General features: G+C 38.8%; 1 pseudogene across 1 annotated transcript; it reads right to left on the bottom strand.

The window, feature by feature from the left end:
• Positions 1 to 15,179: 15,179 nt before the first annotated feature.
• On the bottom strand, positions 15,180 to 17,188 carry LOC306664002 (alpha-1,3-mannosyl-glycoprotein 2-beta-N-acetylglucosaminyltransferase-like; annotated as a pseudogene). The gene has a single exon. The product of its transcript is annotated as an alpha-1,3-mannosyl-glycoprotein 2-beta-N-acetylglucosaminyltransferase-like (transcript).
• Between the last annotated feature and the right edge of the window lie 1,221 nt (positions 17,189 to 18,409).

Genomic DNA, 18,409 nt, shown 5'->3' with positions numbered 1-18,409 from the left:
CTGGGTATCTAGGCATAGAGGGGTACTTAGCAAGCAGTGCACCCTGGAGGACGGAAGGCTACAAACGTTCTATCAGGCTCAAGAGGCAGGTCGATTAAAGCTCAGAACAGCAGCACCAAAATTGTCTTAGGGACTGGGAATGGTAAAACTAGTGTTTGCTTTGCCACTTGGAAAGCAGAAAGGAGAATATCCTTCCTGTAAGTCATTCCATCTGTAATGAATGATTCCTGATTTTATTTCACACTTTTTTAGAATTTATTTCTTTCTGCCCAGTCTATCACAAGTGTCTACAGTTCCCTGATTTTAGTGATTTTATTCCCTAATCACAAAAGTAACATATCCTCAATTTAGAAAAATTAAGACAATTCCAAACAGAATAAATAAGTTCCACTATTTTTAAGCAATGACTACTTCCAGAATAAGCATATCTCTCTTTTAAGACAGTGTATTTATACCCTTTCTTTTGTTCTCTGTTTATGCTTCAGTCACATAACTTTGACACTCTAGAGTCTTTCTATTTGTCTGGTTTGACATGTGTGTCACTTTCAGTTCACAAAGCATGTGGCTAGAAGAACATTCTATCTTGTTTTAATTGGTTTTTCTCTTCCAGATAATATATTTCACAGATTATTGTAAAAGCGGTGATTTCCAAATATAAATATATTAAACATGAAGTTTTGGGAATACTTTGTACATGCTACAAACCATGTGTTACATTGTTATTATAGGATATGTCTTGTTGATGGATATTTGTATTTCTTTGATGAGCTGACATCATTAAAGATGTCAAGAGTTAAGTGTTGCCTTTATGGAAATAAAATTTTGTGCACAAAGAAAATTACAAGTCAGTATACTTCTAGTTATCTCTCAGAGGCATGACAACCTTCACTGCCTTGAATCCCAGGCATACTGGCAAGTCTGAAATTATAATTACCATCCAAGTTAAATGTTTACATCACAGAAATGAGGATGTGAACATCGTGCGTCATGCCAGACTAAACCTAATCTTCATGTTGTTCACGATGTGCATTAGTTGCCTATTACTGCTTAATTAATTATCACAAATGAATTAGCTGACATAGACACTGACTTACTCTCTTAGGGTAGTGGAGTCAGAAGTCTAAAATCAAGTCATTGGCAGAGTTGTTTTCTGTTTGGAAATTTCAAAGAAGAAGCCATTTCCCTTCCTTTTCCAGTTGCCAGAGGATACCTGCAATTGCCTTGTGTCCCCTTTCTCTATTTTCAGAGTGTATGACTTCAGCTTTTTCCTCAGTCATAACATTTCTTTCTAATCTCTGCTAACGCTACCATCTACTTTGTATAAGGACTCTGTAATTATATTGGACTCATCTGGGTGATCTAGAATAATTTTTCTACTTCATTCCTTAACAAAATCACATCTATAACTCCTTTTGGTAATCTGTTCTCAGATTTCACTGATTTTGGTGTGGACATCTTTGGGGATTTTAGTTATTTCACTACAACAGAGAATATGCAACTTTACCATCAGGTCTATTTTAAACACAAATTAAATACATAAACAAGAATAAAACTCAAAACCAAAAAAGAAACATAAACCAAAGCCTTAACATTTCTAGTATTTTAATTGCTCTTGGGCTTTAATATTGGTTTTGAAAATGTTTATAGTCCAAATCACAATTAAAGCCACCTTACAGACTAAATAAGTTCTACTTTTTTGAAGAGTAAAAAATCTTTGTATAGATAAATAAATATTGGTGAAAAATAAGAATGACTAATAAGTGTATCAATATTAAATGGTCACTAAACGCAAAAAAATGCAAAATCATTTTGGTTTGAGTCACTTCAATAAGAAGCATTTCATCATAATTTCAATCACAGACAAAAATAATGATCATAAATAAATTGAAAATGTGCTCCAAATCACATAAAAATGTGTTGATGGAAGATTATATGCAGAAACACGAAAAGAGATTCAGAAGATATTTAAGTGTCCAAAGCAATACTGCTTATTTTCTGTAAGAATTGGAAGTAGCAGAAATGAGAAAAAGAGGACAATTTCTAGACAGCGCTATTAAGTAGGAGTAGAGGTTTAAGATGGAAAGCAATTTGATGGACACACTTTTGTGTTATCTGTTTTGATGTTGTTTGAATTACCCACACAGCTTGCCAGATGATATGAATGATCCCCACTAAGCCTCCTAGCTTGCCTTCTTGTAACCATTAACTTCCATTCGGAAACTGGATAAACTAAAACAACTTTTCTAGAATTCACTGTTTCTACTATTTTGACACAAATCAGTCACCTCCGCTTAGGTGCTCTTATCCATGTGGATTGAAGATGTGAATTGATGGGGCCCATCTTTTCAGCGACTGGCACTTCCTCCTGTCAATCGCAGTTCTGAAGACATTGGGGTTTTCTACAGGTGTCCAGTCCCTAGATGCCCTGTGTCAACACTGGAGGATGCAAGTGAAGGCCAGCTCTCGATGTGCATATTAGAGCCCCGTGTTCCAGACTCTCCCTGTCAAGGCTTCTGGAGTGGTGACCCTGAGTTTGCCTCAGCAGGCCTTTCCAAAGTTTTTCTTTTTCTTTTTTTTTTTTTTTTTACTTGAGCCATATAATTTACTTTCTTTTTTCATTTTATTTTATTTTATTTTTTTATTGTAAACAAATGGGATACATGCTGTTTCTCTGTTTGTACATGGCGTAAAGGCATAACATTTGTGTAATCATAAATTCACATAGGGTAATGTTGTTTGATTCATTCTGTTATTTTTCCCTTCCCCCAACCCCTCCCAACCATCTTTCCCGGCTACACAGTCCTTCCTTCCTCCATTCTTGCACCCCTCCCTAACCTTAACTCTAATCCTAACACTAACCCCTCCCTCCCCCCATTATGTGTCATCATCCACTTGTTAGCGATATCATTCGTCCTTTGGTTTTTTGAGATTGGCTTATCTCACTTAGCATGATATTCTTCAATTTCATCCATATGCCTGCAAATGCCATGATTTTATCATTCTTCATGGCAGAGTAATATTCCATTGTATATACATACCAGAGTTTCTTTATCCATTCATCAATTGAAGGACATCTAGGTTGGTTCCACAATCTGGCTATTGTGAATTGAGTAGCCATGAACATTGATGTGGCTGTATCTCTAGTATGCTGATTTTAAGTCCTTTTGGTATAGGCCAAGGAGTGGGATAGCTGGGTCAAATGGTGGTTCCATTCCAAGCTTTCTAAGGAATCTCCACACTGCTTCCAGAGTGGCTGCACTAATTTGCAGCCCCACCAGCAATGTATGAGTATACCTTTCTCCCCACATCCTTGCCAACACCTGTTGTTGCTTGTATTCTTGATAATCACCTTCTAATTGGGGTGAGATGGAATCTTAGGGTGGTTTTGATTTGCATTTCTCTTATTACTAGAGATGTTGAACATTTTTCCATATGTTTGTTGATTGCTTGTACATCTTCTTCTGTCTATTCATTTCCTCAGCCCATTTGTCAACTGGATTATTTGTATTCTTGGTGTAAAGTTTTTTGAGTTTTTTATAGATTCTGGAGATTAGTGCTCTATCTGAAGTATGATTGGCAAAGATTTTCTCCCACTCTGTAGGCTCGCTCTTTCTTTGCATTGCTGATAGTTTCCTTTGCTGAGAGAAAGCTTTTTAGTTTGAATCTATTCCAGTTATTGATTCTTGCTTTTATTTCTTGTGCTATGGGAGTCCTGTTGAGGAAGTCTGGTCCAAAGCCGACATGTTGAAGATCTGGACCTACTTTTTCTTCTATAATCTGTAGGGTCTCTGGTCTGATTCCGAGGTCCTTAATCCATTTTGAGTTTAGTTTCGTGCATAGTGAGAGATATGGGTTTAGTTTCATTCTGTTGCATATGGATTTCCAATTCTCCCAGCACCATTTATTGAAGAGGCTATCTTTTCTCCTTTGCATATTTTTGGCACCTTTGTCTAGTATGAGAAAATTGTATTTATTTGGGTTTGTGTCCGTGTCCTCTATTCTGTACCATTGACCTACCTTTCTATTTTGGTACCAATACCATGCTGTTTTTGTTACCATTGCTTTGTAGTAGAGTTGAACTTCTGGTATTGCAATACCCCCTGCTTAGCTCTTCCTGCTAAGGATTGCTTTAGCTATTCTGGGTTTCTTATTCTTCCAGATGAATTTCATAATTGCTTGCTCTATTTCTGTAAGGTACATCATTGGGATTTTAATTGAAATTGCATTGAATATGTATAGCACTTTAGGTAATATGGCCATTTTGACAATATTAATTCTGCCTATCCAAGAACATGGGAGATCTTTCCATCTTCTAAGGTTTTCTTTAATTTCTTTCTTTAGTGTTCTGTAGTTCTCATTGTAGTCACCTCTTTTGTGAGATTGATTCCCAAGTATTTTATTTTTTTCAAGGCTATTGTGAATGGGGTAGTTTTTCTAATTTCTCTTTCTGAAGATTCATCACTTGTGTATAAAAATGCATTGGATTTATGAGCATTGATCTTATATCCTGCTACTTTACTGAATTCATTTATGAGTTCTAAAAGTTTTCTGGTGGAATTGCCTGGTTCCTCTAAATACATAATCATATCATCAGCAAACAGGGATAGTTTGATTTCTTCTTTTCCAATTCATATCCCTTTAATTTATTTGGTCTGTCTAATTGCTGTGGCTAGAGTTTCAACGACGATGTTGAATAGAAGTGGTGAAAGAGGGCATCCCTGCCTTGTTCCAGTTCTTAGGGGGAATGTTTTCAGTTTTTCACCATTTAGAATGATATTAGCCATGGGCTTAGCATAGATGGCCTTTACAATGTTAAGGAATGTTCTCACTATCCCTATTTTTTCTAGTGTTTTGAGCATGAAGGGGTGCTGTATTTTATCAAATGCTTTTTCTGCATCTATTGAAATAATCATGTGATTCTTGCCTTTAAGTCTATTGATATGGTGAATTACATTTATTGATTTCCTGATGTTGAACCAACCTTGCATCCCTGGGATGAAAGCACTTGATCATGGCGCACTATCTTTTTAATATGTTTTTGTATGCGATTTGCTAAAATTTTGTGGAGAATTTTTGTGTCGATGTTCATTAAGGATATTGGTCTGAAATTTTCTTTCCTCGATGTGTCTCTGTCTGGTTTAGGTATCAGTGTGATATTGGCTTCATAGAATGAGTTTGGGAGGGTTCCCTCCTCTTCTATTTTATGGAATACTTTGAGAAGTATTGGAATGACTTCTTCTTTAAAGGTTTTGTAGAACTCGGCTGAGAACCCATCTGTTCCCGGACTTTTCTTTGTTGGTAATCTTTGGATGACTACTTGTATTTCATTACTTGAAATTGGTCTATTTAAATTGTGTATGTCTTCCTCGTTCAGTTTAGGCAATTCATATGTCTAGAAACCTGTTGATGTCTTCGAAATTTTCTATTTTGTTGGAGTATAAATTTTCAAAATAGCTTCTAATTATGTTTTGTATTTCAATTGTGTCTGTTGTGATATTTCCTTCTTCATTCCAAATTTTAGTGATTTGGGTTTTCTCTCGTCTTCTCTTTGTTAGTGTGGCTAAAGGTTTATCAATTTTGTTTATTTTTTCAAAGAACCAACTATTTATTTTGTCAATTTTTTGTATTGTTTCTTTTCTTTCAATTTCATTGAATTCAGCTCTGAGTTTAACTATTTCCTATCTTCTACTACTTTTGGTGGTGGTCTGTTCTTTTTCTAGGGCTTTGAGCTGTAGTGGTAGGTCATTTATTTGTTGAGTTTTACTTCTTTTGTTAAATGCACTCCATGAAATAAATTTTCCTCTAAGTACTGCTTTCATAGTGTCCCAGAGATTTTGATATGATGTTTCTTTGTTCTCATTTACCTCTAAGAATTTTTTAAATTTCCTTCCTAATATCTTCTGTTATCCATTCATTATATAATAGCATATTATTTAATCTCCAGGTGGTGGAGTAGCTTCTGTTTTTTACTCTTTCATTTATTTCTAACATCAATCCATTATGATCTGAAAGAATACAAGGTAGTGTCTCTATCTTCTTGTATTTGCTAACATTAGCTTTGTGGCATAATATATGGTCTATTTTAGAGAAGGATCCATGTGCTGCTGAGAAGAAAGTGTATTCGTTCTTGGTTGGATGGTATACTCTACAAATGTCTGTTAAGTCTAAATTATTGATTGTGTTATTGAGATCTATGGTTTCTTTGTTCAATTTTTGTCTGGAAGATCTGTCAAATGGTGAGAGAGGCGTGTTAGAATCACCTAGAATTATTGTGTTATGGTCTATTTGGTTTTTGAAATTGAGAAGGATTTGTTTGACATACATGGATGAGCCACTGTTTGGGGCATAGATGTTTATGATTGTTATATCTTGATGATTTATGCTTCCCTTAAGCAGTATGAAATGTCCTTCTTTATCCCTTCTCACTAACTTTCGCTTGAAGTCCACATTATCTGAAATGAGGATGGATACTGCAGCTTTTTTGCTGAGTCCATGTGCAATGTATGTTTTTCCCCATCCTTTCACCTTTAGCCTATGGGTATCTTTTTCTATGAGGTGAGTCTCTTGTAGGCAACATATTGTTGGATCTTTCTTTTTAATCCAATCTGCCAGTCTATGTCTTTTGATTGATGAATTCAGGCCATTAACATTCAGGGTTATTATTGAGATATGATTTGTATTTCCAGTCATTTGGTTCATTTATTTAATTTAATTTATTTATTTATTTATTTTTTTATTTGTTTGACACAACTTGTTTCCTCCTTTATTTGACAATTCCTTTAGGATAATTTCTCCCTTTGCTGATTTGCATCTTTGTTTTTCATCTCTTCCTCATGGAATATTTTGCTGAGAATGTTCTGTAATGCTGGCTTTCTTTTTGTAAATTCCTTTAGCTTTTGTTTATCATTGAAGGAATTTATTTCATCGTCAAATTTGAAGGTAAGTTTTGCTGGGCAAAAGATTCTTGGTTGGCATCCATTTTCTTTCAGGGCTTGAAAAATGTTGTTCCAGGCCCTTCTGGCTTTTAAGGTCTGGATTGAAAAATCTGCTGATATCCTTATTGGTTTCCCCCTGAATGTAATTTGGTTCTTTTCTCTTACAGCCTTTAAAATTCTCTTTATTTTATATTTTCATTATAATGTGCCTTGGTGTGGGTCTATTGTAATTTTGTGTATTTGGAGTCCTATAAGCCTCTTGAACTTGATTTTCCATTTCATTCTTCAGACTTGGGAAATTTTCTGATATTATTTCACTGAATAGATTGTTCATTCCTTTGGTTTGTTTCTCTAAGACTTACTCAATCCCAATAATTCTTAAATTTGGCCTTTTTGTGATATCCCATAGTTCTTGTAGATTCTGTTCATGATTTCTTACCATATTCTCTGTTTGTTCAACTTTGTTTTCAAGGTTAAATTTTTGTCTTCAATGTCTGAGGTCCTGTCTTCCAGGTGTTCTATCCTATTGGATATGCTTTCTATGGAGTTCTTAATTTGGTTTATTGTTTCCTTCATTTCAGGGATATCTGTTTGTTTTTTTTTCAATATCTCTAACTCTTTATTGAAATGATCTTTTGCTTCCTGTATTTGCTCTTTTAACTGTCGATTGATGTGATCATTCAATGCCTGCATTTGCTCTTTCATCTCATCATTCAGAGCCTGCATTTGCTCTTTCATCTCATCGTTTGCTTCTCTGATCATTTTAATTATGTACATTCTGAACTCCTTTTCTGTCATTTCTTCTGCCATGCTGTCATTGGGTTTTATTGATGTAACATCTAGATTCCTTTGGGGTATTTTCTTCCCTTGTTTTCTCATATTGTTCAGGTATCCGTGGACTGCTGAGATATTGCAGATTTCTTCTCTTGACTTATAATGTCCCTGAAGATTTCTAGTATATCCCCTCTTAGCTTTCAGTGGGCTGAAGTCTTGGAAGAAGTTGATAGCGTGGTGCTCCACAAGGAAGCTGCCTCTCTAGGGGTGGTGGCCTTCAGGTGGGGTATATTCCCTGCTAGTGGAAAAGAGGTGCCTCCATTTGTTGACCAATGGTCATCCAAAGGGGAACTAGGCTGGGGGCTGAGGCAAAGCCTGTTTGGGCCTGTGTCTCTGGTTTTACCATCCTTGTTGGAAAACCTCACCCGGCAGGGAAGACTCAGCCGGTGGGGAGGTCTCGCTGGTCAGTTCCCCTCCTAGAGGTTCCCCTCAATCCACAACTACCACCTGGGTGGGCTCCCTTCCTCTGCAATGTTCCCAGGGGCCCAGACCTACCTCCTGGGCCTGGGAGCCTCACCCTTCGCAGACGAGTCTCCTTAAGCTGTCTCTCCTCAGAGAATCTGCCCGCAGTCCTGGAACCTTCGCTCCGTCCCTAAGCGTGTCCCTGTGCGGCTCTTCCACCCAGAAGCCTCCTAGATCCTGGGACCCTGCTCTGCACCTAATCGCCTGGCTATGCGGCCCCTCCTCTGAGCAGCCACCTGGAGCCCCGTACAGTCGCTCCGAGTCCCAGCGACCCGCCTCACGCCTCTCCCTCTGGGCAGCTGCCCGGTGTTCCGGTGCGGTCACTAGGAGTCCAAGCAACTCACTGCCTCCTCCTCCCGCCAACCGCCCGTAGCCCTGGGCAGTCACTTGAGTCCAAGTGACCCACCCCGTTCCTCCTCCTCCAGGCAGGCCCCGGTGTTCAGGAGCAGTCACTTTGAGTCCAAAAAACTCACCACTCGCCTCCTCCTCTGAGCAGCCACCTGGAGCCCTGATGCAGTCACTGCGAGTCCAAGCAACCTGCCGCACTCCTCCTCCTCCTCCAGGCAGCCCCCCAGTGTTCAGAAGCAGTTGCTCTGAGTCCAAACAGCTCGCTGCGCAACTCCTCCTCTGGCAACCGCCTGTAGCTCTGGTACAGTCACTCCAAGTCCAAACGACCCACCACGCTCCTCCTCCTCCTCCTCAGGGCAGGCCCCGGCATTCAGGAGCGGTCACTCTGAGTCCAAACAGCTCTCCTCGCCGCTCCTCCTCTGGGCAGCTGCGCGGAGCCCCAGTGGTTGCTCCAAGTCCAAGTGCTATGCTGAGCAGCCTCCTCTACGATGCTCCCAGTTGTCCGAGTTCACTGCTCCAGCAGGGGGAGGGGTGTCTCCCCGGGCAACTCTACTTCACAAAGTTCCCTGCGTTCCAGGACTACTGCCCCATCCGGGACACCTCCCCAAAGGGAGAGACTCATCTGGCTGCTCTGAGTTGGTCCCAAGTCTCTCAATATCTCCTCTTTTGAATCCTGAGTCCTGGAGCAACATGAAATGCAGACACCCTCTGGTCCGCCATCTTGAAAACCCCCTGGAAAGTTTTTAAAGCATCTGATAATTGTATTGAATCCCATTCTATCTAAATACTTAGAATGATGTTAATTCCTATAAATGGTCCTTAAATGTGAATTTTGGATAGCACTTAACTCCATACAGCTACGTGTTGAAGCTAACAATGGAACTAAATACATGTTATAGGACATGATTAATGTATAAGTAGGTATCAGTGATGGACATGGTTTTGAAAGTCATCCAGGAAATGTTGCAAGTACAGAAACACTGGAGAACATGACTATCAGAAGTTAATACAGGAAGAGAAACCTGTCAGAGAAGCTGGAAATAGAAGAAAATGTATAATAGCATCTTAATGTTTCAAATCTTTCTAACATTCTTTTTTAATGCTTTATTATGTTTCCTTTTTATTGTCCCTATGTGTTTCCCAAACTGCCATTATTTCTTCATATTGTCACCCCAATTTCAGCTTCATAAGCTTGCAGTATGGCCAATGGTGAACAAATTCATTCATACTCTGCAATCAAGCAATTATTCTTTCATTCATTGCTTACTTACTTTCTTATCAAAATCTAAGCCAAAGCTTTTTCAGAATTTTATTTCTCCTTTCTTACTTTTAGATAGCTGAGCAAATATATGTAAATTTACAAAATCAAATTCATATTACCGATTCGTATGTTCACTTTCCTATTTGTGCATACACAGCATGAAAACACACACACACACACACACACACACACACACACACACATCTTTATTCTTTCGTCTTTACCTCTGGGAATAATGTGTTCATTATTTCCGTTATTTACCATGTCTCTTTACATTGATACAAGATTCATTAATTCATTCCAAATTTTTAGAAACTACATGTGGTGCAATGAATTATGGGCTATGTTATGATAATGAAGTAAATACAGAGTTCCTGGTAGCAGGCTTCCTAGAACTTGTAGGGAACATACAAATAATGAAAAGCAGCTGGTGAAGGAGATTGTTAGGATGATATTTTTGTGAGGTTGTCCACGATAACCCATTTGGAATAAACATTCATGTGCAGACCTGAAAGAAATCTCTCATTCCTTCTACTTCTGGTCCCGTTATATTTTAATATATTTAAAGTACACATTTACTTCTCATGTGTATTATAGTATTTTACACAGATTCACATGTTTACCTTTTAATTTGGCTTATGTTATAAATGATATATCTCAATATTTCCACAATATAGTCTAATTTTCAAACTTTCTCTTGTGGTTTCTGAACTTAGTGTAATCATTAAAATTAATTCTCCAATCAACATTTTAAAAATAATTTTTATTTAGTATCATTACTATTTATTTACTTCTTATGCTTAACACATGGATCCACTTGAATTTATCTTGTCATAAATCATGAAATACTGATAAACAAGTCTGTTCCTTTCTATAGTATTATTTGAATAATCAAAACTTCCTATGCTGATGTGAGGTTTCATCTTAATTAGAAACTGAACTGTTGTGTGTATTTCAGTTCATCCTGTGCTTACCAATTAGTTCCATTTACCTGTAGGTTCATTATGACTAAGTATAAGGTAAATAATCGCATACTATAAGCAATTTTGGTAAAAGATTATCAATTCAGTGAGAAATATTAAATAATGTAATCTACATCTAACTTAATTATGCAACCTTATATTCAAACTAGGAAGATGATTTTACTAAAAATTTGTTTTAATCAATAAGGCGCAAAAGACCTTTCCCATGACAGATTATTTGTTTTGGAATTGCTAGTTCTTTATCCTAGCGGAGTTCTCTTGACCTTTAAAAGTATAATAATGCCTGGCCAACACAGGGTGAACAATTCATTGCAAGTTTTTTTAAGCAACATTTATGCATAAAACTTTTGTTCTGTTTCAGTAAGTCATTCTAACATATGCTGGTTAAATTCTGTCTTCTTGTTACAGCCTAAATCTGTTTTCATTCAGGTTTGTTGCTTTATGCCTTTAAGCTAAAAAAGGATATTTAAAATCTTGAGAGAAATGATTCACACTCTCTTTGGCAGCTAAAGTTATAATCTTTGCCTTTTGCTCACTCTTTGGAATTTGATGAACTAAAAGATTAAGACAGCCATGCCACATGTATAAACCAAATGCTTTTCGTTCTCATCCTGACAACACAATTGCTTGTGTCTTCTCAGAGAAAAGTCACTCTTTGCTGTTGTTAAAACTGTTTTCATAGACTAAAAGTGATGGGAACCTGTCTTAAGGACTTTATTCTTCTTTTATTTTTTGCCTGATGTTGAACTGGGTTTTCCTGTTGACAAAAATGAAAAAGGTCAATTCTCAGTGACAGATGTAAAACCTACAGCACATATAACTTGCCTCCTGGCTGCTCTGAGTGTCTCCTTGCTGAGACCATAAAATGACAAAGTTTGGAAACATCAAGGAAAGTTAATATGAGTCAAGGAAACATTGTGACATGTATCTATGATCTAAGATAAATCTTTCCAAAAAGGGAAAGGAATATAGGGTAGTTTGTTTTTTTATTTTATGAAAATTACTTTTAAAATTTACTGAATACTTACATTGAAGAGTATCACAATAAACTCTCTAGAGAACACTGAAAATAGAAGTAAGATTGGAGCTAAGATTTAACAGATTGATTCTTTAGTCCATAAACTTTATCATCAAATAATCACAACATTTTTACCATGCAAGCATTACCATGCTATGAGGGAAATTCCAAATAATTTATATCTGTTTGCAAAGATATAACTTATTATTTTGCTACCTGGAATTAGAGAAAAACCAGGGTTATAAATCAGGACTTTTTTTAATTCTAGACTCTTGCCTCATCAAAATGGTGTTGTAAAATAATGTCACCATAGAATCTGGCACAGAGGGTTAAAAATCCTAATTTTAATCTATTAGGACAGGAGGATGCTTAGTCACTTTAGGCTGATAGAATCTGCTTCATAGAGCTTTTAAGATGCAGGCTATTCAAGACTATTTGACAGAACTTGGGGCATAAATATAAAATCAAATTTAGCTGGTTTTGTTATTATGACATTCTTATCCATACAGTTAATATTGAAGGGATGAAACTGTTTCTGTCTTTAGGGATCTCAAAACTTAGGATCTGAGTAAATTTTCTAAAAATCACATACAAAATGGAATATGATAAATTTTCTAAACAAAGATGAATGGTAAAGATGGGAGAAGGGAAAATCCCACAGGGGACAAGAGATGGTCAGTTTTGTTTTGATAACAGGTCATAAAACTCTTCAAGAATGAGAAAGCCTTGAGATAATTATTATAAGACTGAAAAAGAAAAATTCTATAGGTTATGATGAAGATGTGATGGAGAAAAACATTAGATGTGGGAGAGAACCATGAGCAAGAAATAACATTTCTAAGAATGTTAAGAACTTGAATTTCAGTGGGAATGTATAAATATTTCATTGGCATTTGTAAACTAGTGAATGATAGATGAGTTTGGAAATATTAATTGGAACAGTCACAGAATCCTGTATGCTAGTCTGGAAAGGGACTAACAAGTCCTATTATCACCAGAATTGCATGCTAGATGAAGAACAATTTGGCATGAAGAATTCTACACTAAAATCATTGTTTTGAGATTTACACTTCATATTTGTAATGCTTACTGGTTGACAAATCTATGGACAATGGCTAATCTTAGCATGCAAAACCTGTATCCCTTAAATTTAACAGTATTATCCTAGACATAAGCCAAATGTTTATGTACATTAACACAAATTATTTCTTTTATGTGCTTATATTCCTTTTGACAAGCATACAAAATGCAATTTTTGTCAATTTGTACACATTTGTAGTAAATTGTGCAGCCCAGAAAAACCTGAGTTATTTGGAAATTTTTTTTTTTTAAATCACAACATAATTACCTTCAAGAATTTAATGGTCCTTTATTATAGTCCAAATGTCCCTCTAACTAGCTACATGACCTTGCATTTGTTATATGCACTACAGAGACCTTTTTTTCAATATTTCGAAACAAATTATGGACTAACTGATAAGTTATCATCATTCCAGCCAAATCATTATGTAAATACAGTTGTGTTAAGTAAATTGACAGGAAGGAGAGAACTAGAAATTATTTTACACAAATCAGGGAAATTTTATGACGATAATCAGTATAAAATACTTTATGGACAGTATATATTTTAACTTCATAGAATATATATTATATGCTATATCTTTATTTTCCTGTAAAAAGAAGGAATAGCAGTTTTCAATAACAGTCTGTAAACCACAAATGATGCCAATATTTTAAAGGAGGGTTTTGTAAAGAATTTGCCATTTTGTTCTCTGATAGAATATATCATTAGTACAATACTCCACAAATTTTAAAATATATAAAAATCGTCTAGGGATCTTGTGAATGTGAAGATTCTGATTTAGTAGGCTGGATTGAGCATTTGAATCTCCAATAAGCTTTTAGGTGATGCTTACGTTACTGTCTGGAAAACACAAACCATGTAGTCAGGTGCTGAAAGACTTCTTCAGTGTTTCCTCTTGAAAAGCTTTTCTCTCCGTGGGTTTTGTAGTCTAATTAGTGGATGCTGCTATTTAAGTCTTCTGAAGCTCTAATCAAAATCTACATGATCCACTTTTCTGGTACCAAAAGCATACAACAAGCCCTTCTCATATCATTGATATCCATCCTGTTGGAATCACATATAAACATATTCAGATAAGACAATTTCTTTACAAAAGGAACTTCTAAGGAGGTCACCTCAGATCATGTTAAGCTGTTGCTCAATACCAACAAAGAAACCATTTCACTTCGACTGAAGTTCATTTACCTTTCAATGTCCTAGTCTTTCCATTGTTCTAATCTTCTTCCAAGGTGGTATCATTTTCTGCCTATGCTACACTGAGTCACTGAGTCTCACCATTTGTTGTACTTCTTTTTTTTTTTTTTTTTTCCAGACAGTTCAGCCTTTATTTTTGAAAATAATTCTGTAGATTCCACTTTCTTCCATGAAACAGAGGTCAGGCAAGAAATAAAACACACAAATTCCTTTCCAACCTGCCATCTGCATCCTGATCTGTAAGGACAGGGCAATATTTGGGGGAGGCTCAGCAGAATCTGATCCATGGAGAGGGCTGTCCTGGTCTCAGCTACTCTAACTCACACGGAGAGAGCCACCAGAAGCCAAAGCCTTCAAGGGGGAGGTGTGCACCAAACCCCAGGGAGAAAAGGACACAACGGGCTCATTTGTCTCCCACCAAAGCCAGCATGGAACCCTCCTAAAGCAACAGGGAAGGGAGTGATTTTTAAAAGAAGGGGGAAGGATAGGGTCTCTTTGAGGAGAAAAGAAGGTAGTCTCACAGAGGCTTCCTCCTACCATCTTTGCCCTGACATGAGCTAAGGCAGGGTTTTGCTTTTCCCTCTTCCACTTCTCATCTTAGAAATCATAAATTGTTAGGCTGCAGGGAATGAAAAGCTGAGAGGAAGTCAGGGTAAGGAGAGAGGAGCTGGAAGCTGGAGGCAGTAAACCCTGGCAAATAACTCTCTACCCTACCCCTCATAATGAAATTCTTTTTGTTAGTCTCCTTTTGGCCACAAATATGTTCCCTTCTCACATAACCCAGTCCCACATTGGGAGTAGGTGGAGGAGGAGAATAGTACAGGAGGGCTCACGCCCGCTGAGAGAAGAGGCTTGATCAAGTGAGTTAGTTGCCAACCTCTCTACAGATGACTTGGAGAAAACTCAGGACATAGACATTCCTAGTCCCAACAAGCCCAAGTCTCCCACTGCCACACAGTGGTTTCTTGCCTAATACCCCCCTACATGCCCCAGAATGGTTCCCCATCTGACTCCCTTGAGAACGAGAGAATAAACCCTCACCTTATCTTTCGTGCAGACAGGATGATGCAGCCCAGGGACTGCTATCCTATCTCAGCTCATGATATGGCAAGGAAGGAACCCAAGAGGGAGAGGCAGGTGCTGCTAATTCCAGCTAGGATCATAGCCATCCCAAGTCTGTGGGGGTGCCAGGTGGACATGACGGCGGAACTGGAAGGTGACAATGCCCCTGTAGCCAGCCCTGGGAACACCTGCCTTGAGATCATCCATGACACCTAGAGCCTTGGCGAAGGCCTCGAAACTGTCCCTGCCTGTGTTCTGCACTCGCACCTCACCCAGCTCCTTCCGACCATTGGTCCTCACTTTCTCCACCTGCAGCTGAGGAGCGCCATAGACACGGGCAAGGAAATCCCGGTCACAGGCCTCCTGCTGCAGGTATGACAGGTCCAGCTGGGTGAAGGGCACAAACTGCTGGTTCAACTTGATGAACTTAAGATGCTGGTCAAAAAACTGCCCGCAGCTCGCACCCTTACGGTCAAAGGTCATCGTTCTTGCGATCTCAGGGCGCACACAGGCCTGGCCCTTCCGTTGCTCAGGCCGGCGCATGCAGTCCTCCCAGAAGGCCTTAGGCCACTTGGGCTCTAGCTCATCCCACAATTCAGCCTACAGTAGCCAGCCCAGGCCAGGAAAAAAGTCTGTGGTACAGCAGCTCAGGCTTGCTTGAGTCCACCATCTGTTTCTTACCGTTGTCCTTCCAAGCAGATACACACCAGAGAGAGGGGTCGTCCCTCAGCAGTGGATAAGTGGCCTGGAAGTACTCAAAGAAGTCTGGTGCCACCTCTAGATCATCCTCCACCACCACAGCTGCTGGGAACTTGAACTCATGGAATATCTGACCCAGCGCCCAGCGGTACTGCCTGGCGATCTTATAGTAGCGCTGGAACTTGCGGTGGTCCGGTTGCACAGCAATGTTGCTTAGGTCAGGCTGTCGGATGTGCATGACTGCACTGCCATAAGAAGCAATGACCTGAGCTGTCTCCTCATGCCCACAGTTCTGGCTGACAATGATAGGGAAGTGCTCAGCTGAGGGTCGATAATGCAGCAGCTTGTCCAAACAGCGTCCGACATTGCTGCGATCACAGGCAATGACCAGGATGGGGATCACATCTGGCGGTGGGGTCACAGGCACACGAGGCCAGGCAGGAGGTGCCACAGTGGGCACCCTCCACCGCTGGCTCCATAAAGCATGGTGTTCCCTGATCTGCTGCAATAGCCACCGCTGACGTTCCAACTCCACCTCAGCATCCTGAGCCAGGTGGGTCACCTCCTGGGTAAGGCTGGCTGGGTCATCATCAAAAGCACTGTCCGAGGGGGGCCTGCCAGGCGCTGCGTGTGTCCAGAAGAAGAGGAGCAGCAGGGCGTTCCAGGCTACAAATAGGATAGCGCCCCACAGCACAAGCCCGGCAGACTGCTTCTTCAGCATCCTGGCCCCCACAGGGGAGGGCGGGCAAACAGAGGACTCAAGGCTGCCCGGTTTCCTGGCTCACTCGCCCAGTTCTAGGGTTGCTTCCTCCAGAATATGGGACTAGGAAGCAGCCATGTACCTTTCTTCTCTCAGTTGCTCCCCTGGAGATCATGAAATCCCCATCCAACACTCCATTTTCAAAACTGGGAATTCAAATCAAAGCCACCAAAGTGCAGCTTTTTCCTCTTATCCAGTTCCAAAGTCCATGGCTGAATGAACTCTGAGGAGGAGGAGTCTGGGGGAAAGGGGTGTGTCCGAGCCCCTCCCCACAACACTGAAGACTTCAACGTCCCTCCCAGGGGTCTATTATATCCCTTCATTCAGCTGGTTTACTAAGCTCAGAGGGTAGTGATGGGCAGAACCCAGGTACTATCCCATCTCCTGTTCAGTCAGGGGAAGTCATCCACCCTGAGGACTGGTCCGTCTGTCTTCTGCTGGGATTCGTGAGAAGAAACAGGCCTTAGAACCCGCATGGCCCAGAAGGCTGATTTCTGTATTAACCTGGATCCCGCCCACCCTGTGCCAGCCGGGTGCCACAGCCTGCCCGGGGTGAAGTCCAGGCCCTGTCATTTGTTGTACTTCTAACTTAGATGTTTGTCTACATGTTAATCTACCCCTATGTGGAGCAATGTGAATAGAAAATGCATATCATTTCTCTCATCAATGATTTCCACTGTACTTAAGGGAAAATATAAATTCTTTACCATTTCTTCTTCTTCTTTCTGTCAATTGCCTGTCTTTCCAACATTATCACATCACACTCTCTTTTACTATACCCCATTTTGCCCTACTTTCAGTTCCCAAATTATGGCAGGTTCATTTACTCTTTAGAGCCTTCATATCTTCTGTTACTGAAAATGCAGTCTCATGGATATTTACATAGGTTGGTCTCAATAGAATGTCAACATTTCAGATGGTTCCACTGTGAACCCTGTGAACAAATCTGAAATGGCATTCCCAGTCACTACTCATCATAAATTTTCTTTCTTGCAGGTGCTACAACCTGAAATGATTTTGTTGTTTTGATACTTGACCATGTTTATCTTTTATACCAGATTAAAAACTCCATATACTATACTTTAACACTATCATTCCTATGATACCCATAGGTTGGTTATATGTCTTTACTGCAAACCAAACTGCCAAATTCAGTAATTATATTAATGGGAACTAAGTTCTGCTACTATTTATATTTAACATATGAAATTATATATTCTTTACTAAAATTTTAGCTTCACCAAATCTTTCTACTTCTGCATCTCAGGTATGTGGAACTAGGATTATTATATTTATTTCATGGCAGTAATAATTTTGATCTTATAAAAGTACATTGTTTTCTATTGCTATTAAGTATGTAAAAATTTTTAATATTTGATTATAGCTGTTATTTTTACCAGGGGTATCTTGAATCTCTTTTAAAATTCTCCCTTTCTCATCTTTGTGCATCTGTCTGCGTTACAATTAAGGAAAATATCTTCTCACTTTGATGACCTTTAGCTTTTTCACTATTAATCTTTTGTTTGCTCCCTTATATAGTCTTTCTTAAAAATAACCCAGCTACTAAAGAAAATTCTCTTTCTTCACAAACATACACACAATAAACATACACACACACATATACACACATATACATATGTGTAGATAGAAAGTAGATATAGATATAAATAAATCAGTTTTTTTAAAAAAAATTCAAATGTAGCCATGTTTGGTGGTATACACCTATAATCCCAGAAACGCAGAAGGCTAAGGAAGAAGGACCACAAGTT

Source organism: Sciurus vulgaris (genome assembly GCF_902686455.1).
Source record: "Sciurus vulgaris genome assembly, chromosome: 6".
In the NCBI taxonomy this organism is placed as follows: domain Eukaryota; kingdom Metazoa; phylum Chordata; class Mammalia; order Rodentia; family Sciuridae; genus Sciurus; species Sciurus vulgaris.
The sequence above is the reverse complement of the archived record's forward strand: the minus strand, read 5'-3'. Positions and strand labels throughout refer to the sequence as shown.